Below are 24,464 nucleotides of genomic sequence, written 5' to 3' on the forward strand. Positions count from 1 at the left end.
CCATAACACTCTCACTAATTTCAAATTTATTCATCATTGATAGTCTGTCAACCATTGTCTTTTACTCATACTATTTACCCCTTTTAGTAATGCTACCAGTCTCCCGGCGGACCCAGCATCACTAGACTGGCGAGCTCTCTAGTTTGCCTCACTTCCAAATGGGCTTGTTCTTTCTCTATCTTCATTAAGGACATCTTACCAAGGTATTCTCTTATCTCCTTGTCAGGATCAAATGTTGATTGGCTAGAACTCATCAACCCAACCTCATCTAAGATCCATCAATGGAAGTACTCTCATAACAAGTCCCTAGACTCATAGTCCTCTGACATCTAGACCAGAGTTGGAAGCATGCAAAATATATGCATTGGGATTACCCATAGCCTATCAAAGACTAGCTCCCTCCCGGCGAACGCACCAAAAATGACCTGCCTTCCCACTCTCTAGTCCAACGCACTAATTATCCACTAAAACAATGAATGTGTCCTAGATAACAACCACACAGAGCCTAACTCCTAAAAACACACACCCACACGGATACACAAATGAAAAAAAAACAAACAACGGCCCCAACAGATTTTCAAGACACAACTTCACTTTTTAAACTGAATAAAGAAATTTAATATTAAAATGATTTTGTTTTAAATTGTTTCCAAGAAAGAACCGATATTTCAACACTTCCATATTTCAGTAGACAACAGCATCACTGCACTCCATAGTTGGCTAATCTTTACTCTCCTCTACTCTTTACTGTCTCTCTCTACTCATTATTCTCATGAATTCTCTTTTCTTCTTCTTTTCTCTTTCTCTTCCTCTTTCTTTCTCACTTTCTCTAGCTCTTTCTTTAGCTCTTTTTCTTTCTCTAGCTCTTTCTTTCTCTAGCCCTTTCTTTCTCCAGCCTCCTCCTGAAACACAAACACAAGAATAAGGCATACAATCTAATACATTCTCTCACACTCTCATGCTTTTATTTTTAATTATGTACCATGTCAAATGATCAAATCTCTTCCTCTCTCTTTCCTATTTTTCATATATACACATATAGCACAGTCATATTACCCTCTCTCTTCTTTCCTTCTTCTTCTACCCACACACAATGTCTCCTCTACTTGCTATGGTTCCCCACCTTCTCTCTCCTCATTTTACCATGAAAGCATGGAAACCTCCCACATTCACACACATTTCTTTCTCTCTCACAGTCTACCATGGTAACCTTCCAATGTTGAACGGCCCAAACGACTAGTCCGCCACCCATTGACTCCTAGGTGTGTGTGTACTCTTTTCACGAGCATCCCCCTTAGCAGCCTGGCCAAGGTTCTTACTATGTGGGCCAATCGGCTCCAAGCACTCATCGTGCAAACCTATATATAAGCTACCTATGCAGGCCACGTATTTGCCGTGCCGCGGGTCGCACTTTGCCATCATTGATGCCGGCTCGAAAGCGCTGTTTGTAATTTCTGGCACAGATAACTGCTCATGGTAGCAACACTATAGTGCAGACATGTTTATGGTATGAATATGGCATAGCACATTCATTGAATGGCTCTAACATTATAGTTGTAGGCTCTCTATATGTGTGGTGGTGTCAAGTTCACGAAACAATCTATCTGAGGCATACATTCGCACCCTCCAAAGACAGAGACAATACAATGTTGTTTACAACACCTTAAAATGAATGAGGGGTATAGAGACGCCAACCCACTATATTATAGTGGACGAGGAGAGGTTGGCTGGTCTGCTGGGCTTTTACCTCTTATGGGTACATACCTGTGAGAATCACCAGCGCCGCCTGCCGCGATCTGGATCTGCTCCATAATCAAGATTCTACTGGACATTGCAGCGTTTGATATTAAATATATATATATATATATATATCAACCTCCTTCTCTCTCTCTCTGCCTACGCAACTGCAGCTGCCGACCAACACCATCAATTTTCTCTCTCTCCCGCCTACGCAACTGCAGCCATTGCTCTCTCTCTCTCTCGTTCTCTCTCTTACGAATGCACAGTCCCACTGCCTCTCTCCTCTCCACACCCACTTCCGTATGCAACACAAGAGGACAAGAATACGGAGGAAAAAAACCTACGGCTGCAGCAGCGCTTGCCTGCCTTGTGGGCTCGGAAGCATCAAAAGTTAAGAACCCCGGCAGCAAGCAGATGCAATAACCCAATTGGGCAAACACTCGACTGTAAACGTCTGCTAGAGGATAAAAGGAACAGTCGCCCACTTAGGTACTACACAGCATCCCGCCTGCAGACATACAGGGAAACCCACCTTGCGGCAAAAACCCGCATCAAAGACCAGATGATAAGACACACATGGAATTATGGAAAGCCCAGTGCCCACTTGAGAAAGTGATCCAGAATTACCTAGGTCCTCTTTAACAAGAGAAGGACACGGTTGCTTCACTTACTGCTGCAAACTACAAAGTAATGGAAAAATGCGCCACAGATGGAAGGGAAAGGTTCCAGTGTTAAAAAACTGCCATCTCTGGGCGAATCACAGGCTTGCCGGTGGCGCAAGATTCAAGGCTTTTTAGAGGTCTCTGTTGTTGATGTTCTTTTGACAGAGAGTGGAGCGGAGGGTTGGTTCACTGCAGACAACGAAGAGACAAGCGTGAGCTGTTGCTTTGCTTTGGTTTGCAGTTGGGATTCTTGGGAACCCTAATACACTTGCTATTATGCTATAGCCTAAATGCCCATGATTCTCTGGTCGCAGGCGATCTCTCCCGCGTGACAAAAGAGAACGTGTGGGCTGGTGTGGCCCCCCGCAGATCCGATTTCTCCTGTCATTATGTGAATTATGTCTCTCTCGCTCTCGCGCTCTCATTCCCCCGCAAGAAGCTCCCTCTCTTCGATTATGCAGCGGCGCTGGCAGTATCAGCAACAACTCTTACACACATTAATCAACAAACACAAACACAAAAAAAATAGGCTTACCTCCTCCTCCTCCTGCTCGTGTTCTTCACGCCAGCCAGAAAGAAGAAAAACGTTTTTTTTTCTCTTCTATTCTCTCAAGAGGGTACCAACGGGTGCTAAAAAAACTACCCACCCCTTCAATTTTTTTAATTTGGAATTTTTTTATTTCTACCCACATTAAGGTCTACAAATTTGTACCCACATAACCACACTAACTCTCGTCCTCTCCCCTCGATCTCTCTCTTCTCTCTACCCACTTACATACAAGATCTCTCTCTTCTCTCTACCCACTTACATACAACCTTCTCTGTCTACAAAATAATATTAATCGTCTCATCATTCCCATGCAATTGCTTCCACCAATGGACAACATCGACCATCATAATGCATGCAAATACCATGACATTCCACACACATATGCTTCCAAATACCATGAAAATGCACCTAAAATAACCATAATTGACCCTATTTAACCCTAAAAATTGTGAAAAATGGCTTCGATCCAGGGGTCATCAGGGATTAGGGATCCCAATATGCTAAGTGATTATGGAAAAAGGGAGCTTTTGAGATTCACAAAACAACCGAGGGTTCCTCCACTTTGCTAGTTACAGGATGTTGCAGAGACATCTTCAAAAAAGGCAAGGCTTCATGCACCCAAGAATGTTAGTGAGCAGGTTAAGGAGTAGTAGTATATTCCTATCTCTTGTAATAATATTCTCTCTCGTGTAATGTCATGACAGTTTAGATATGATCATTTCTGAATTTGAAATGTTAATCATGGATCTATGGGTATCCAAATCTTCCCATTTCTTTGTTTTGTTATTCGCCATTTTGCATGCTTAATACTTGCATTAGATCTCCTCCATATATCTTGTTTTCTTTCTTTATTCACAAGTTTTACTGCTTGATTAATTTGGGATGCTTTGAACTACTACTTCTTTTTGGCTTTGTGTACAAGCTTCCTATATGTCCACTGATGTAATTCCTCTAAACTGTTAGCTTTTTCTGCTCCTCCACCATGACTTGTATGATTGAAATACGCGGAGCATGCTTGATAATGTGTTTTCTCCATTCCCTGGGTTGACCATATTGATAAACTACCATACTTCTTTGCAAACCAAGGGGTATGATGGTATATAATATGCTTCAAGAGAATAAGAGAATACATTAATTAGTATATTTTTTAATATACAGTATAAAAACTAGTTCAATGCATAATCAATCTAATACCATATAGTGGGTGATGTGTTGATCCGTCCATTGATCAATCATTGATCTCTTGAACTCATCTAGCATTGTTTGAAATATTTCATGGTCCTCCTTTCATCCACACTTTCTTGTCACAGAACTTAAACATAGTGTCTAGAGATTTCCACACCTTGGCTTTCCGTGTTCTTGCTTGACCATTGTCTGCATGGTCTACTATTGCATTGTGAACGCACTTCCATCTGTTGTATTTTACGATGATCTCCGCTGATTGTCTTCTTCTATGACCTTCTAGTGTTGGTTCAAATAGAAACCTTCTTGCTTTAACACCCCCAATGGAAGGTTTCTTAGGTACATTCTTCCCATCCTTAGACCTTTTTCATCTTGTTCAATTTTTGCATGTCCACCATGCAAAACCAATGTCTGATAGAACTTTCTCTAGTGCTTTGATGGATGTAACCTTTGCTGTATTGGGCTGTAGAGTCCATGCAAAACATATGTATAAAAACAAGAGTTTTTCAATGATTCTGCAAAGAGCATGCATTGTACAAATGTGGACACTTGACAATGGAATATCGAGAATCGGCTTGAAGTTTGGGTCTTTCAAGTGCCTATCCGGTGCCTTCTTCCAATACCTCTTATCAAACATCTTTGTACTGCACATGCAATATAAGTAGGGACTTTTTGAATTCGCACCCTTTGACACATTTTGCATACATTTCAGAGTTTTAAGATCACTCGCCATATGCCACTCCACCTTATATTGTCCCATGCCTTCCACATCCAAGATTTTACCATTTCTCTGCTCACATTTCTCTGCTCACTGATGATCTTGGGTATCGATGTCTTATGAAAGACCCAATGCAGAACATCAAAATTCTTTGATTCTACCTGCAATACATAAGAAACATAGGAATGCAACACCCATTAGTGTTTTTTATATGTAATTCTTTTTTCACAAACATATCCGAGCCTAATAAATTTTACCTCAAACGATCCCAAAGACAATATATTATTTTTAGATTGAACACTAAACCATCTAGGATCATCTTTTAGAATAGATGTATCAAGTGCCGTGTTCATCAGTGTGATGGTAACCCTTTCTAACTTTCTCTCCTTCACAATTTGACACTCATCAAGCTTTAGCACAAATTTGAGGACACCATCACATTCTTCAGGAGTAACTTCAAACAATTGAACAGCATATGATTGTAAGGGCTCCAAGTCGTAGAAAATATTATTGTATCTATTGTAGACCACATCTCCTGTTGTTGGTGCAGTGTAGTTGTCTTCAATATGAAATGGGGTTCCTAGTGCTTGCAGTACCTCTTCGTTTACTTGTTTACACATTTTTTTTAACCCAAAAAAGGATTTGGCAATAATCATCCTTTCATACTAGAATCCTTCATCTTTTCTTGAAAAGTCTTATAAATGGCTGAGTACCCTCTGTGTGGTGTGATATACCAGCCTCATCAAGTATTGCATGGATGTCTTGTGGATTGAGTTGACTATCTTTGAAAAAGTCGTCTATTTGTTTTTCTGAGACCTTCTTATATTTTTTCTCGTTCATCAATGCTTCTACATACTGGCGATCTAAAAGAAGACTTAAATGTGCGCCAGAAGGTTCTGTCTTATCAGGGTGCAATAATGATCTGATATCATATTGAAATGCAAAAATTGATATACATGAACATATGCAATAATGATTGCTATTCATAAAATATCACAATAGAAACAATAAACCAGTTAATAGAAAGCAGCTTACTTGATTGCATCTATTCTCTTCTTGATGCCACCACCTCCTAGCTTCATTTGCTCCATATCCCTTAGTTTTTTTTATCGTTTACGGAGACCTAATGAGGTTTGCTTATGTCTTAATTCAGACATTTGTTTTTCAAGCCCTGAAATGGTTTCCTTATTTCTTAATAACTTCTGCACACAATGCTCCATGGGTTTCTTCAAAAATGAATGTTCTCCTTCTCAAACAAATCTCTTTCTAATTTAAGAACATTGCTTGTTGCTTCCAAATGATGTGTATATCCTAGGAGCCCATTATAGCCATCTCCAAAAGTTAAGCAGAGATGTCGTATTCCTAAATGGGGGGGTGGAGTTTCTAAAAGGGTCTTTTGGATATAACCTCCCATCAATCCATAAATCTATGTTTTTCTTCCCTTGCATCCTCAACATTTCTTTAGAAGCATTATACAAAGTATTAGGTTTATTTCTTACGTAGAGGTTCATATTCATGTTCAAGCTCGATGTGCAGGTTGTAAATGTCTCTTTTCTCTCTATTCCTCCTTGCTCTTGATCCCTCTGCCATCCTCTTGATTCTCTCTGTGTTCCTCCTTGCTCTTGATTAGTAGAAAAATCTGAATGGAAAGAGAAAGGTGCCAAAATAGTAAAAAGAAGTAAAGAGTCCAACTAATTTGCAAGAAAAACCTTGATTTTAAAGGTACCAATACCTGCAAATTGTGATATGTAATAACTTCGAAATCTGAGGTAAAGTTTCTTATAGGGAGGAAAGTCGAAAACCTTTGAAATTTGAGGTGAAATTTCTTGCAGGGAGGGAACTCAAACTATTTTTGGATGATCCTTGGTTCAAATTTCAAGAAATATTCTATTTCGGCTTGTACGTAGAGATTTTGAGATATAAGACATTAAACTTGGAGAATTGACCAATTCATTGTTCACGTAGTACATATAGTACATGAACAGATTGAAAACTTCAAGAACTGGCAATATTCTATCATTTTTATGTACATTTAAGAGAATAGAAATATATCTTCTATATCTCAAGAAAATGTCAAGAGAAAATATGCCAAAATCAATTTCACCTTATTTTTTATTTTGGATTCTCTCTCTCTAGGCTTATTTGGCACTTCTTAGAGGGCCCAAAGTTGAGTCCAAAATTCCCCTAATGTATGGATGGGAGAGGAGGCTATTCATAAACGGCTTGATGTCAACGGTGCGGCCAACGGTAACCCCTTCGCCATGGCCTCTGCAGAGTGTGCATCGAGGTGGCCAGCTTTGAAAGTAAGCATGCAGAAGGAGGTATAATTTTATAAGTAAGCAATGCCATGTTCAGCTTGGTTTTATAATTTGACAGTAGGAGGCAGAAGAAGGTTTTAAAATGTACACAAAAATGCGCTGCAAACCAGAATTGGTATTGCCCTGTTACCTTGAACTCGATGCATTCATGGATGGGAGAGGAGGCTATTCATGAACTCGATGCATTCATGGATGGGAGAGGAGGCTATTCATGAACGGCTTGATGTCAAAGGTTTTAAAACACACACAACTCCCCCTATGTCCACGTGGCCAGCCAAAAGCGGGGTTATTTCAAAATAAAAAAAGGGTTAATTAGCGCAAAATACGGAGGTGCTTTGTTTTTGAAAATATGCGCTCCAGCCAAAAGTGTGATCTCGCTTGCACTTCACGTGCCTGTGGTCCACCTCCAAGTTCACCTGCTCCAGTCCACGTCCACATTCTACAGTCCGTACCCATATAATGACGATGCTAACATGAGTGCACAACCATCCTCCAGCCACGTGACACGTCGATGTGCGTCTCTCTAAAGGCTGTCTGGCATCTCTTGTCGCTCAGCTGTGTAACTGTGTTAATTGACTAAAGGCCTCACCCCCCGTCAAGCCCAAAACTGGGATAGCCTCTGCAGAGTGTGCATCAAGGTGGCCAGCTTTGAAGGCAAGCATGCAGAAGGAGGTATAATTTGATAAGTAAGCAATGCCATGTTCGGCTTGGTTTTATAATTTGACAGTAGGAGGCACAAGAAGGTTTTAAAATGCACACAAAAATGTGTTGCAAACCAGAATTGGTATTGCGTTGTTACCTTGAACTCGATACATTCATGGATGGGAGAGGAGGCTATTCATCTCATGAATGGCTCGATGTCAACGGTGCGGCCAACGAGAGCCCCTTTGCCATGGCCTCTGTAGAGTGTGCATCGAGGTGGCCAGGATGTATGTAAAACTTTATGTAAGTCGATGAAATTGTAAGCTCCTTTTGTTTAACTCACATGATATTTTACATATTCCTAGGTGAATCCCTTGAGCCCGCAATCTCATCCATCTTTTTAAATAAGTTTCCTAAAAGCTAAAATTAGGTGAACCATCTTCAGACATAAATAGATATATATACAAATACATATACATATACATATACATGTATATGCATATGTATATACATATACATATACATATACATGTATATGCATATGTATATACATATACATATACATATACATATACATATACATATATACATATATATATATATATATATATATATATATATATATATATTCATGTGGATACCTTTTTACCATTCATTCACTTGAGCGTAGTTGGGTCTTAATCTATTCTACGTACGCGCGATTTAGTTTGTGATTCACCGTTTGGATTATTTTCATAATCCATAATTTCTTCTAGATTAAATAAAATTAAAAATAATATTTCATTAATATATTTCTTAATGATGTATAGTATGGATAACGAGGAGGAAATTGTGAGGTGTTTCATGGACATTGAGGATAGAAGCCATCATGCAGAGTATTCAAGACCTCAACAATCTGAGGTAAGAGAAGATAATGAGAAGACTCAATGAATAATACATGCTTTTAAGCAATGCCAGAGGAAACTAAAAACCTCTACTAAGTGGGTGCGACGTAACCATGGTAAGAAGACTCGAAATGGAAAGAAGACAATAAATGTAGCATCAGAGAATATACTCCATTTGGTCAACGACACAAACTCCCATGTGTTAAATGTGGAGAGCTTGATTGCTAGTCTTGGTCAGTGCATAAGAAATCATGGAAGTAGGGAGAATAGTTCAACTCGAGAATCAAATTTTGCCATTATAAGTGGCAAACACAAGATTAAGGATATTGTCGAAGCTACCTACCTCCGCATAATGGATACATGTGGTGCTTTCGGAGAAACACACCTTTGTGATATTGGTTGTCAAAAGACAATTGATGCTATAAAAGAGCAACAAGACAAGTTAAGTGCCCATGTTGATAGGCTTGGAATGGAAGTATCAAGCCTTAAAGTAACATTGAATAGGTTTGGGGCTTTACTTACCAAAATGAGTCGTAGATTACAAACACGTGGAATGTAATTATTCATTTGGTTCACCAATTAGGAGTTGATCTTATGATCCTTTTGTAATGCTTATGACACTATTATCTTTTTGTAACTTTGGGCTCTAAGTACTCGAATGATAATGATGGTCCTTTACTTACCAAAATGAGTTATAGATTGCAAACACGTGGAATGTAATTATTCATTTGGTTCACCGATTAGGAGTTGATGTTATGATCCTTTTGTAATGCTTATGACAGTATTATCTTTTTGTAACTTTGGGCTCTAGGTACTATAATGATAATGATGGTCCTTTTTGTCTCTCATATATCATTGCGAGAGAGAGGGAGAGAGAGAGAGAGAGATTGATTTATATATGTGGATATAATCTCTTAGTATTTATAGAGAATGTCTCTATAAATGATGGTCATTTTTGTCTCTCAGATATCATTGCGAGAGAGAGGGAGAGAGAGAGAGAGAGATTGATTTATATATGTGGATATAATCTCTTAGTATTTATATGGAGATTATAGAGAATGTCTCTTTTAATGGTTTTTTTTGGAAGTCGAGTGAAAATAAATTGCTTTTGGAAGAGAGGTCTTTTGATACTATCGAACAATCTAACCTGTCAAGTGCTATGGAGTCAACATTAACAGATAGCCAGCGTGTTGCTTTCGATGTTGTAATGCATGCAATTGCAACAGATGCAGGTGACATTTTTTTTCCTAGATGGTCCGGGGGGGGATCGGGCAAGACCTATTTGTATAATTGCTTGCTTGCACAAGTACATGGACAAGGGCATGTTGCTTTGGCCACTGCATCGTCAGGTATGCATCGTCAGGTATTGCTTCTCCACTCTTGGCGAATGGACATACTGCACATTCTAGATTCAAGATACCTCTGGAGCTAATTCTTCAACTTACAAAATCCCTGTACATGGACAACTTGCAGAGGTTTTGAGAGTTTGTAAGCTCATTATTTGGGATGAGGCTCCAATGATTCATCGTCGTTATGCTTTTGAAGCATTGGATAGGAGCTTACAAGATGTACTATTCTCAGATAAGCCATTTGGTGGAAAGGTTGTATTAATGGGGGGAGATTTTAGACAAATCTTGCCTGTTATTATGAAGGGAAGACGTGAGGATATTGTTAATGCAGCATTGTGTCGTTCCTTTCTATGGAACTCTATCAAAGTTCTAAAGTTAACTGAAAATATGCATATTCAATCAAGCAATACTAAATGGATGCAATGAGTTTAAGCAGTGGGTCATGAATATTGGGAATGGAGTGGATTGTAGCGATGATAATACGATGGTGACACTACCAAGTAATATGGTCTTGCAAGATCGACTCTTAATGACTTGGTACATTGGGTATACTCTGAATTGGCTATCACTATACGACATATGCTTCATACTTTAGTGAGCGTGCTATTCTTGCTCCGATAAACAGTCAAGTGGATATTGTGAATAAGACAGTTTTGGATGCAATGCCTGGTGAGCCTAAGCAATATTTCAGTGCGGATTCAATTCTTGAAAATGATAAAAATTCATTCCTATATTCCACAGAATTTTTGAACGTAATCGACCTTCGGGGCGGATATCCACCTCATTGCTTGGTTTTAAAGTTAGAAGCTCCAATTATTTTACTTCGTAACTTGGATCCAAGACGTGGACTCTGTAATGGTACACGGATGATATGTAAGGCCTTTCACTCTAAAGTCTTGGAGACTGAAATCATCACTGGTACTAAAGTTGGTGAAAGAGTATTTTTTCCATGGATTACCTTTAAATGCACGGAGGCCCAACTACCATTCACCATGAGGCGGAGACAGTTTCCCATGCAGCTGGCATTTGGCATGTCAATAAACAAACCACAAGGCCAAACCCTAAATGTCTTGGGGTTGTATTTGGTGACTCAAGTGTTTACTCATGGGCAATTGTATGTCGCGTTGTCAATCAAGAGCATGGTCTCCTCATGCTGTGAAGGTGTTACTTGAGGATAATGCTATTGTGGAGTCTTCATTTGATGATCTTCAAAGTTATACACCTACAACAAACAATATTGTTTATAAGGAGATCTTGATGACTTCAGAGTGACAAGCTAGGTTTCTTATTTAAGTTATGCAATTTGATTAATTTTGTTGTGATTTCTTTTTTCATACATATTTATCCATGGTAAAAGTACCTATTTTTGTTGTTTATGTTTTGACAGACATGTCTAAGACTACCTTTACATTGTACATGCCTTTATCGAGGATAGTAGGTGAGTTATTCTCTATATTTGCATAACTTTTCTTGATTACAAAGTATGGAACATAACATTCTATATACTGATGTCTATCTGTAGAGCCACCGCTATGGTCAGCTCCTATTACTGCGGGTCACATAGATATAAATAATTGTATAACCTATTTGTTATGCTTTGATTTTAGGATATTGCATGACATTGATACGTTTATGGTAAGAGTTATCGCGACGAAGGCATCGAGATGTACGGGATCGGTGTTCCTGATGAGGAGTGGGGTGTCTATTTGTTTTGGAGAGAGATGGACAGATGCTTTGCATCATTTACAGTACCCGATGTGACTGGTTGTTTCTTACATCCATTGGTATTCGTTATGGGTTTTATACTAGAGCTCCTCATGTACCATCCACTCGATGTTCTATTGTACGAGGTAATTTTGATTATGTTTTTCTATTATAAGATTTTTTTGAGATTTTATTTTTCGATGTGTCGTTATGTGCATGTCCTTTTGAGATTTGATTTTTCATTGTGTCGTTTGTGCATGTCCTTTGCATTCATCGTCTCGATAGTAGAGCATGTGCAGGATGGATCGCCGCTTTACAATAGAGAGCGTATTGTGAGGAGACAAATGAATGATCCTTCTCACAAAAGAAGAATTCAATTTGTTGATTCTGACATTACTGATTGAGAATACGTATTTTGTGGTGCATTTTGAGAATATGTAATATTGGTCCTTTTTTGCATCTTCGTATGCTACATTACTATGATACTTTTGTTTTCGCTATAAATCTACGAGACATGGATGTTATTTTGAGATATGTATATACGAAGCCACTTGAAATAATGTACTGTGTTTGCTTAAAACATGACCTAAATCTTGGAGAAACCGAGCCTATTTTTTCTGGAACTCTACCTGCCGCCGCAGCAACGTGTGGGTCCACCAATACTAGTTAAGTTTACTCTCATGAGAAAAGGGCTATATGTTGTAACCAATGGGAAAGCCAAACACCAAGGACAAAAAAACTTTATGGATTACCAAGGATGAGAAGGATTTGGCCGTCATAGCCTTATAACTTAGTGACACTTATATCATTCACATAGATGGAAAGGACTCATCCAATGAGGCACTTGGAATACCTTAGACACTCTCTTTGGAGCATAATTAAAAAACTCCAAAATCATCCTCTTAATTAAATTCATTGAGCTAAAATTAAATCCAAGAGATTCACTCTCAACTCACCTGAATTATATGAAAAGTATTCTCACCCAAATAGGTGGGATCAAGAAGAATATTGAAGAAGATGTGATTTGGTAACATAGTTACCACTCTCACTAATTTTCTAGCACCAAAGATAATGGATGTGGAAGCATGCCTCTTAGAAGAAGATGTCAGAGTTAAGTAGAGACAAGGCATTACAGATGGTGCTTTCTTCAATGAAGGAAGCTCCAAGGAGTCCGACAAAGGGTTCTTCAAAGGATCAAATCAAAAGAAAGACTTCTCCAAGAAATCTTACAATTTCTATGGGAAACTAGGGCACGAGGAAAAATAATATTTCTTTAGAAACAAAGCAAAAAAATCTCTTCTTGTTGCAAGGACAAACAACTCAAGTGAAGAAGAAAAAGAAGAAGGAGCCTTAGTGGAGGCTAACTACATCAAGCATCTACATGTAGTCACCCCTCTATCCTAAGCAAAATGTAGACATAACTAGATTCCTAGCGTCTTTCATCAAATTTTGACATTGTAAACCACCATGAGTGGGACCTATGGGGTGGGCACTTGATGGTCATCTCATAACCATAGTTGTAAATAGTAACTAGGGCAAGCATTATCAGTATAGGCAATGGATATTTTGTTGAGGGAGGGTGTTGAAACAATACACCAAAATATCATATTGTGACATTGGGGATAAGGGCATATGGTCCAAAGGTTTATTAGCCTTAGAACATTTGACATACTATGGTTAAATGGCATCCAAAGGAGAATATTCTAGGCGCTTAGCTCTAGTGGAGGAGGATCTCTCCCACCCTCTACTATGTATACTTCCAAAGATAGGGCAATTATGAAATCACGAACTGTTATCAGCAAAGGGTTGCTCAAGACCGACGAGCCCTACCTCAAGCCCTTCCAACAAACCCAAGGTAACCTCTGGCTAGGAAGTGGCCAAAAGAGGAATCTTTAGGGTACCAAAAACTCCCTTACCACCCCTAGTGCTCCCACCTGAACCCCCATTACCACGAGTCACACCTATTTTCATCAGCTAACCCTAATAGAAATTTTCAAACAAGGGGATGAGGGGAAAGTTACTGAAGGTCCCACTTACGAGCCTCTGGAGCTAAAAAGTCCACCCTCCCAGATTTTAAGCCATTATGTGATGGAGGGCGACCAAATATTCCCTATATACTTAGCCGCCCCAATTCCACGAGCTCGGGACATGAATACTATGGCTAAATGACCACCCATGCAATGCTACCATTGCACAGTACCTCACCAAATATGGCTGAGTGTCTAATCAAAAAAGGGATGGCAAGTATCTCTATAGGCGCTTCCGCATTAACCCCTTTATGCATTGGGTGTGGGATATACCACATGTATAAGGATTTTCCCCGCCGCCCCGCTGAGAGCAGGGACAATAGGAAAAGATCGTGAAGCTAATCCCAACACCAACATTAACTTTGTAAGATTCCTCCTCAGCCTGAATAATGAATAAGCTTTACTTCAATCCCCTGTAATCATTCCCTATTTTTGAATACAAGAAAATATTATTTTTTCTTGTTTTTGTCTAGAGAGAAGAAAAATTCTAGAGAGAGGTAATTCAATATTGAGATATTTTTGGATAAACAAATTCTCCTAATATCAAAAATATATTTCCCTGAAACATAAGTTCAAAATAAATTCTCCAAGGTGCATTAGGAATCAATTAAAAATGAAATAAGTGACCTTAGCCTAAGGGTCAAGATTTTCTGAAATTTTTAGATTATGGTCCAATTAAGGTTCCTATGGGCCAATAAGATTAATCCAAGTGTTGGGATGAGATAAATCCAATGAATAAAAGAAAATACCCAAAAAAATGAGTGAATGCTCACATAAGATGAAGAGTTGACTGAGTACAAGGTATATTAGTTAAAAATTATGACATATTACTGAAAAAATGAGATATTTGGAGGAATGATGAATTTTTGACACCTTGGTAAGGAGGGGGAGACCTTTGAGGTAGGCACCTCCTTCACATGTGTGGGGGGGTTTTTACTTCAAAAATATTAAGATATTTTTATCTCTCCTCTCTCCTGAATCAAACTAGATCAAAATGGGAGCTAAACCAGTCCAAATCTTGTCCAAATTCAGCCAAACTGAAGTTGGAAAATTCTAAAACTTAGTTGGACTCAGTTAGTGGCCTCCCTCACCTATAAATAGACCCTCATTCTTTTGTATTCTCATCTATGAACTAGAACATGCCAGTATTACATTAAAATAAGAATATTTTCTATTATCCCTTAAAAATCCTCTACTTTTGGAGAGATTGGAGCTTCTCTCTCTCTTCAACAATCCTTGGAGCTTTCCTCTCAACACACTAAACCAATTGATTGGTTGGGGGCTTCCTTCTAAGAGAAAGAAGCAAGCAAAATCAAGAGGTAAGATGTAATTTCATGGTTTTCTTTAATATTCTCAATGATTTCACTTCTCAACCCCTCTCAAGATTGAGAAGTTTCAAATGAATTATTTTTCAATGCAAATTAAGCTTTCTATAATAGTTCTAATGATTAATCACAAAAAGTTTATATTTATGTCTAATTAGGATGCTTTTTATGTATATCTCTCTCTCCCCAAAAGAATGGTCATTCCTATGACTAATTCTTATTCAAATGGATGCTTCTCATTAATAAATTCTCAAATCAAAAATCAAACTCTATGCTAGCTAAGCTAGAGGTTAGAAAATGGCTTTTTTATGCTTTTATCTGCTAATAAAATTATAGTAAACTTATGATTTAATTCCATAAATTGGATTTAGGTCCAATGATAGTTAATCTATCATAATTGTATTATAAAGTCCTATTCTTTCCAAAATATTAAAAATTATCAATAATAGCAGACAGCAGAGCGGAGCTATGGCAAAATTTTTAGAAATTAATACATAACTCATTTTTATGCATAATGTGAAAAGAGGACTTCCTACCATATTCTAGAATTAGTCATGCTATGCTAAAAGAATAATTTTAATTACATTCATGGAAAACTAATTTTTAGTATTTATGCATAAATAATTAATTAGAGAAATGAGAAATTTTTGGTATTTCTATTTTTATGCAAAAAGAGTAATTCCTATGATAATGGAGATCCATGTAATTAAATAGAAAAAGAGAAAATTTGATATATTAATAATGAATATTTTTATTTAAATTTAAAGAGAAATTTTAGATAAACTTATTTTTATGTATGAGAAAATTTAAATGATAAAAGAGGAATTCCCATGACATTTGGAATTCAATCATTCAAATGGTAAAAGTGGAATTCTTGGCATAATTGATTTAATGGATATTTTTAATTAAATTTTAAAGAAGAATTTTAAATAAATTTATTTTTATGCATGAGAAAATTTAAGTGATAAAAGAGGAATTCCCATGACATTTGGAATTCAATCATTTAAATGGTAGAAGTGGAATTCTTGGCATATTTGAATTAATGGATATTTTTATTTAATTTAAGAAGAAATTTTAGATAAATTTATTTTATGATAAAAGAGGAATTTCCATGACAATTGGAATCCAATCATTAAATGAGAAAAAGAGAATTTTAAGCTTATTCAAAAAAATGGATATTGGTATTTAGTTAAAAGAAGAAATTTTATGGTATTTAAGTAGAGAAAGAATTGAATTAATTTTTGGTGGATAAACGAGGAATTCTCACCAAAATTCTATCTAAAGAATTAGGGTTAATAAATTAAGTCGTAGAAAGAATATCTCTAGATATTTTATGTGGTTAAATCACTAAATTGGTATTTGCCCAAAATTAGATTAAATGGAAGAAGAGTATTTTCATTAAAATCTGATATTCTCATATAAAACCATTTCTTAATCTATTATGGTTAAGAAGGAATGAAATTCACAAAGTTGAAATTTCCTTATGGTTAGAAGTTCAGTAGATGTTTATCTGAAGAAAATCCTTGGAATCAAAGCTAGGACTAAACCGAATGATTTTGGTTAGACCATGACTATGAGAGGGCGGTCAACAAACTACTTGTCCATCTCTCGATCTGAAAAAACCTCGTGACCAGTTCCAGTTATTAATACAAAGAATAGACTACTATTGAATTAACTAGTTTTCCCTTGATCGAAATCACCAAGAATCTAGTTGGACAATCAATCAAATGATGGGTAGATTACCCTGATGAAGGATCAAGGATTCTCATTATTATGAAATTGTGGATTAAGGAAAAAGGGTTTTGTGGAACCAATCTCAAACTAGGAATTTTACTTGCATAGAACCTATGTTTTCTTTTAAAGGATTGTTTTACGCTGGAATACTGGAGGAAGCATTTGGTATGTGTTTAATCTAAGAAGAGGCTTGTTTTGCAATAGCTGTTGTTGGCGGGAAGTCGTCGAGGGATGTCGCTCGCCCGGCAAAGCCTGCCGAGGTCTTGACCAGCCTCAGTACGGTTAAAATGGTGTGCTTCCGGTACGATGGGCGAGGACCGACAAAGCGGTCCCTGAGTGAAGTGCTAGGACACCTAAGTAGGATCCTAGAGGGTTCTAACCAGGTGATGCACGGGCTCGCGGTTGCTAGGACACCCATGCGTGCGTCGAGGAAGATTCAGATGGACTAAAAAGAATGACTTTTGTGAATCAAATTTTGATATTGGATCTCGTTGGTTGGCCAGCTGGTCTTCAATGGAGAGTCCAGATGACATATTTTGTAATACAATGGACTCAAAATTTTGGAGGATGATGATCGGTAATATTATGATTTTCATTGAAAGATTGTTTTAAAGACAGCCGATTCTGTTATAATGGCAATTTCATATTGAGTGTGTACGTGGTATGCCTACCTTAATTTTTGCATGAAACACCGGCTAGGGGGCCTGGGAACTCTTTTTCTCGGTACCCGGGAAAAACATAACCAAATATAAAGGAATCCCACCAATACAGTGGTCCGGGCGGTTGGCTAACCCATGGGCTGGTTGGGGTTAGGCTGATCGGGGGATTCCTGCGATACCATTAAGTTACGATTAGTTACGTTAGTTAGATTAAGTCCTGAGAAGACCCTTGTTCTATGGGAGGGAATCAGCAACGGTTGTGCCTCGTTTTAAAGGAGGAAAAAAGCGATGATTCTATGAACCAAGTGCAAGTCTCTTCTTTGATCTGATCATGTGACTTCAGGTTCAGTAAGATCAGTTCGAATAGTTAAGACTTTGACCCGTTAGATTAATTCTCCCGTTCGAAGATTTTCCCTAGAGGAATCACCCGTGCCTTCCGGGCGAGGAAAGTTTTTTTTTGGATTTGGTTTCTGAGGAACCGCTGGACTAGTCTCTTGTCCAGACATCCGTGGTGGGCGAGGCCCTGAGTGTGGATCCGTGCCCCGCACGAGAGGCTGACGCTGCTTCCATCGCCAGCACCCTCGGAGGGGGCACTGCGGAGGGGGCAGGGGTCTCACAAACTTGCTGAGTGTAAGAGATGGCTTCATCCATACAACCCCTCTCAACGCTGTGACCAGATTGTAGAACAAATAGAGGGCCTCAACTCGTTGTAGCAGCAGAGGCATTGACCCACAAAACTAGGGACATGCAAGGGTTTTATCTTCAAAGAATGTCCCGAAACAAGCACAAGCAGCTAGGCGCTCGAGAAAGAAAACCACGAAAATTGGCAAAGGGAATAGTCGAGTAGTTATTAAAAGTGGTTCAGAGACCACCCATGCATTAACCTCTTTGTTTAGAAGGGGAACATTTTCTACCTTTAGCCACCCAATCTAGGTAACCGATTGACACTAACCAGATTCGTAGAAAGCGAGCGAAATACCCTAATCGAGGAAAAGGAAAGTCTCTTGGCAGCCCAAGAATCGGTCAGGGATTGCCAAGCTTAGATAGAAGATGAGCCTCCAACTACTTACCTAAAGCCATGCCCCTCGGTCTCCAACAAGCGACCTACTCAAAAGGCTCAGGTATATAATAGAGATATCCCATAGTAGCCACCCCCTCATAGGCCAACACAAGCAGCAGTACCCATTGCAGAGCAGCTACTAACCCCCACGAGGGAAACTAGGTAGCTAAATATCTCAAAAACCTGGGGGATGACTATCTCAAGAGAACATACAAAGAGGTCCCCATCCAAATACCTTATACAAATAAGAGCTTGAGGACAATCCAAGGTGACCTTCCTCAAGGAACAACCTCTGCTCCTAGAGACGTTATAGGTCTCTCTTCCTTCCTCTCTTCTCAGATCTAGATCCCCATTGGCATCCTGCTTCAAGGTAGCCCAAGCTTATGAAAGGATTTGAAAGATTAAATGGAGGGACACCTTGGGGAAGGCATGCACGAATCAATGGAGCTAGATAGCTCTAATGAGACCAAGGAAGATGAAGTCATTAAACCTCATGAGATCATTGGCACCCCAATAGTTCAAGTCAATAAACTCAGACAATATTTTGAAGGCGATGGGCTCAATGCTGCATTGCCATTAACCTTCGACGGCCTCTAGATTACTACAATCCTGGATGGGGGGTAGGAGTGAGCATTATTACCAAGAAATGCTGAGAAAAATGGGGGGCACCCCCCATAGAGACATGACATTATTGGTAAAACTCACTGATGGAGCCACCACTAGACCCATTGTTCTATTGAAGAATTTAAAAATAAAGATCCTTGGAACCACCTTCCACCACACCTTTGTGTTGATGAACTTTGGCAAACAGCCATTTTCCTATGACTTCATCCTTGGAAGACCCTTCATGAGGGAAACTAAAATGATCCATGATTGGGATACTGACCATATCTACATTCGAAGAAAAGATCAACCTATGCATGTGGAAGGTACATCCCATGAGCAGTTGACCCTTCACAGAGGACTCAGAAACAACTACTCGATACATTGCAGTCCACCTGTGTCAAACGTGCCATAAAAAAATAGACGACGAAAATGATAGCGAGGAATGTGCACCTCTTCCGGAGCCAAAAGACTCTGAGAATTGGGTGCATATCCTTGCTACCTTGGAACTAGGTTTTCAATAGCCAACGGGTAGGAGATCACATCTCTCTACATGCTTAGCACTACATACTTTCCTGAGGTCGCCACTCATGAACTAGAAAAGGCCAATAAGACGGAACCATCATGGAAACACGCTCACATAAAACTCACAAACATGATGGATTCCCTGGGCAAGAATGCTATGTTTTCCCTACCAATTCAGACACCCACTGGCTAAAATATGTAGGGGCGGTTGAAGCACATGAACACTTCAACCAAATATGGCAAAAGGAGTTCACAAATAACTCCCTCCTAGTCCACACGACCACCCCCAAGCCGATGGAACCCATTGACCCCCAACCCGGACCCCAAAATCTTTACCGCTCTACATGCAAAGTATGCAATAAGAAGTTAGCATTGGCGGAGAAAGAAGCCAAAAAACTAATAAAAGAAGAAAGAGCTAGGGAAAAAGAGACCGAGAAAGTGCCTAAACACTTTAAAACCTTCCAGACGGCCGTTGACAAATTTGTACAATATGACTCAGCCCAAAGGTCCCACATTTGGATAGTAATGAACCTCATATGATGGTCCACCCAAGGTGAAGGAAATTAACCTGGTAGGCCCAAGCAAAGACCCAAGTCCAATAATATACATTGGGGATGACCTCTCTACCAAGGAAGAGTCCACACTCATCGCTATACTCATATAATTTCAGGATTACTTTGCCTGGAAGTACACGGATATGAAGGGTGTACCTCCCAAAGTAGTCAAACATACCATTCCTATGGTTTTGATGGAGCAAGGCTGGTCAAGCAAAGGGCTTACCCTATGAATCTAGAGTACTCCAAGATGATCCGAGAAAAAATCAATCGACTCATTAACACTAGATTCATCTACGAAATTGAGCACACAGAATGGGTATCACCTAGAGTGATAGTGCCCAAAAAGAATGGAAAAGTACGAGTGTGTGTGGACCTCAAAAAGGTCAATGCCACCATCATATAAGACCACTATCCCTTTCCCTTCACACAACACGTTCTCAAGAGAGTCATAGCAGGGAAGGAAGCCTACATCTTCCTTGACGGATTCTCTGGCTAATTAAGTGGTGATGATTGATCCAAATGATCAATACAAAACAGCTTTTGCAATAGAATGGGGCACATATGCATACCATGTTATCTCCTTTGGGCTAACCAATTCCCTTGGCACCTTCCAACATCTGATTTGCATGGCCTACAAGGAATATTTTTGAAGATTCTTTGAAGTTCTCATGGATGACCTATGTGTCAATTCCATGTGGAAGACGCACCTAGAATGCTTATGGAAAGTGCTAGAGAGATATCAGCTCTACCGGATCTTCCTAAACCCTCTTAAATGCCAATTTTGGGTTTAGCATGGAATAATGGGACATATTGTCTCAAAACAAGGCATCTCCACTAATAATAGCAAGGTGTAGCTCACCCTTGAGCTGCCCCCCCCACCAACCAATTTTAAGGGAGTCCAACGTTTCATGGGACATGTTGACTATTATCGACGTTTTATTTTTATGTATGGTGATATAGCTTGACTCCTTTATGGACTCTTGATCCTATTTGAGTGGACAGAGGAATGCCAATAGGTCTATAACACCCTAAAAAAAGCCTTGGCAAGTGATCCTATTATGTGGTCCCCCAACTGGGACATCATCTTTCATGTCCACATCAACGCCTCCGCCTTTGCTGTTAGATGTGTGTTGGCCCCCAACCCGATGAACACAAGATGGATTTTCCCATCAACTTTTCCATCTACCAACTACACGAGGCATAAAGAAATTATGCCACAATGGAGAGGAAAGAGTTGGCCATGTTTTACACGGTTAAGAAGTTTCACCATTATCTTCTGGCAACCAAATTTATCTTCTTCATAGACAATCAAACTCTTATATATCTGGTAAACAAGCCCTGCACAACAGGAAGAATCACTAGATGGCTGCTGATTTTGCTTGAGTTCAACTTCACTATCTGTGGAAGGGCTCACGGCATGTCTTGGTAGACCATATGTCACATATCCCCAATGACAATTATGTTTAATTTTAGAGAATGGGGCGAGGAGGTAGTACACTTTCTAGCCAATGGTTTACCAGTTGACCCCCTCCTCAATAAGGACCATGCATGATGCTTCATTAAACATGCAACCCCCTACCAACTAATTGTAGACCAACTCTATAGGCAAGGGAAAGACAAGATCATTAAACGATGTGTCCAAGAAGATGAATATGTCTTCCTTCTAGAACAAGCTCACTCTACCTGTGCTGAGGGGCACTTCGCCGGTAGATTTTACTTGGAAGCTTGGAGAGAAGCCGAATAGCCATGTCCTTTGTGGAGATATCCTTGCCACCACTGTTAGCACATTTATTATATTTGGTGACTATTATGATTTTACTTCTAGAATAACTTTTATGGAATATTTTTTATTCGATAATGATACTTTTCTAGGTGCACTTTCTCAAGTTCCTTTCTGTCAAAATCAGGGAAATCCCAGAGGTAGACCCTCTAACCAATCCGCAATTTCAATCCAAAGTAATGCAAGACCTCTCCCCTTAGAATAGGGGAAGTCAAAGAGAGATGTTCCGTGGGCGCCGCACATAAAGGTGAATCACGAGGGATCGCAGAGGGGCCCTCTTGGCATCGTGGGCGTAATGCATTAAGGCTGCCACACACTCTTCATTAGCTACACCATAATTTTCCAAAACATAACTATTGCAGTCGATGCCATGCACTGCCGATCATCATCAGGTGCTTGCTAAAAATGGAGCGCCATGGACTGCATCCAGAATTAGCACCAGATCGACCAGCCATCATCACATTTGGGGTTCCCATAATATTTTCACATGGAGGCATCACCAAGAGCTCGTAAAAAAACATAAAACCACCTTATGCATCACCTTTTGGTCCTAAAATGATGCCAGTCACTCACAGGGGCTGTCCCAATGGACAAGCATGGGGGAAAACATGTTGAGATGCAGGCACATGCATCAAAGTCTTGTGACTTCAAAGCTGGAGACAAATCTGTGAAGTTTGACACATATCATGGGAAATATGATGCATCAAAGGCACACACAAAGTCCTCATAGCTGGGTTATGGTGGCCCACCTTAATGGCCAATCCAATGGAAACCACCCTTAGGGCCATTCATGACAAAAAACAAAGAAAAAAATGACCACAAAAAAATGAAACAAGCAGCCTAACAAGAGGCTAAAGAGAGGCAAGCGAAACTTCGGGGGAAAAACATTGTGGTCAACATGGCCCAAGTTGTAGACCTCAAAGAAGAAGATCGGGAGGTGAAATCTGATTGGTTATGTCTAGGAATGACCATCCCGTTAAGCTTCACCCAAAATTAGCTAGATATAGGAGCTAATTACAGCTTAATGTCGTACGAGACATGGCTTTCCCTCAGACAACCCCCATTGAAAGAGACTCCTACCATGGTCACAACAGTGGCCTATCAAGAAGTTCACTGTTTAGGCACACTCGCAATCTTGTTCCACATTGGAAATAATCACTTGGAAGAGAAGTTTTATGTGATGCCTGTAGGAACTATGCGTGAAGAGATTCTTCTCGAAAGAGGTTGGATGGGACACAATCGCTCAACATTGACTGGGATGCAAGGATGGCTATCGGCCTCAGGCCAAGTTATACTCCTAATGATGGACAAAGAACCCATGCTTGCTACTCCCTTATGTGAAGATGATACTCCTCCCCTCACCACCTTCATTCCAGCCTCCAATCCACACAGATCCATAGTGCTAAAAAAGAAGCCTCTCCCCACTCTGGACACACCACTACCTCGCACATCCTCTCAACTACCCCACTTGAATCCGAATGCTCAAACACCACCACCACCATTGCTGACCTCCCCACAAAACTAACAACACTAACCCATCTAACAACTCTAAGAAACGCACACAGGGAAGACACTCTTGATAGTGGGTACCTAAAAGAATTCTCACAGTGCATGAAAGATCCTTGCCCCCTCCGCGTAACGAATTCTATCTGTGGGCGAGGCTTCGATAGAGAGGCTTTGCCCTGCACTTCTTATGCAGGGCAAAGCCTCTCTCTCGGGGCCTCGCCCACAGATATCTGGACAAGAGACTAATCCCTCGGTTCAAAACCCGAAAAAACTTCCCTCGCCCAGAAAGCACGGGCGATTTCTCCATGGGATATTTTTATTCTAACGTAGTCAACAGCCTTAACTAAACAAATTGATCCGACCAAACCGGTAAGTCACATGGTCAGATCAAGGAAAAGACTTGCACTTGGATCATAGAAACCAACGCTTTTTTCCTCATCGAGAGCCATAGCCGTTGATTCTTTTCCATAGATCAAGGACTATTCGGGATTTACTTCATCTATCGTACCATAACAGAATTGAGTCTCATTTTAGGGATCCATCAGTCTAGCCTAACCCCATCCAGTCCCATGGGTTAGCCAACTGCCCAACCACTATAGTGATAGGATCCATTTAGGAATTTGGTTATGTTTTGTCCCAGGTACCCCAGGGAAAAGAGATCCCAGGCCCCCTAGCCAGCGCTTCATATGCAAACTTCAAGATAGTCACATCACTTACACATCCAATATGAAATTGCCTTTTTCACAGATTCCGGTGTCTTTGAAACAATCTTTTAATGAAATCCAAATATCCGGTTGAATTCTAATTTCTAATCATTCCTTCATCGGTGTACCTATGGCATCATTGGCAACCACAATGCTCACCACTTGTCCATTCAAGGGCCTTTTCAATAGTTCCTAGCTCATAGTACACGGAAATATATTCACTTATCATAAAAAT

At 39.6% G+C, this 24,464-nt stretch overlaps 1 pseudogene; it reads right to left on the reverse strand.

Annotated features, from left to right (window-relative positions):
* Window positions 1-3,691: 3,691 nt before the first annotated feature.
* LOC147641965 (uncharacterized) lies at window positions 3,692-23,521 on the reverse strand (annotated as a pseudogene).
* Window positions 23,522-24,464: the final 943 nt, after the last annotated feature.

Source organism: Cibotium barometz, chromosome 1 (genome assembly GCF_041138505.1).
Source record: "Cibotium barometz isolate CiBa-2024 chromosome 1, ASM4113850v1, whole genome shotgun sequence".
NCBI lineage: Eukaryota > Viridiplantae > Streptophyta > Polypodiopsida > Cyatheales > Cibotiaceae > Cibotium > Cibotium barometz.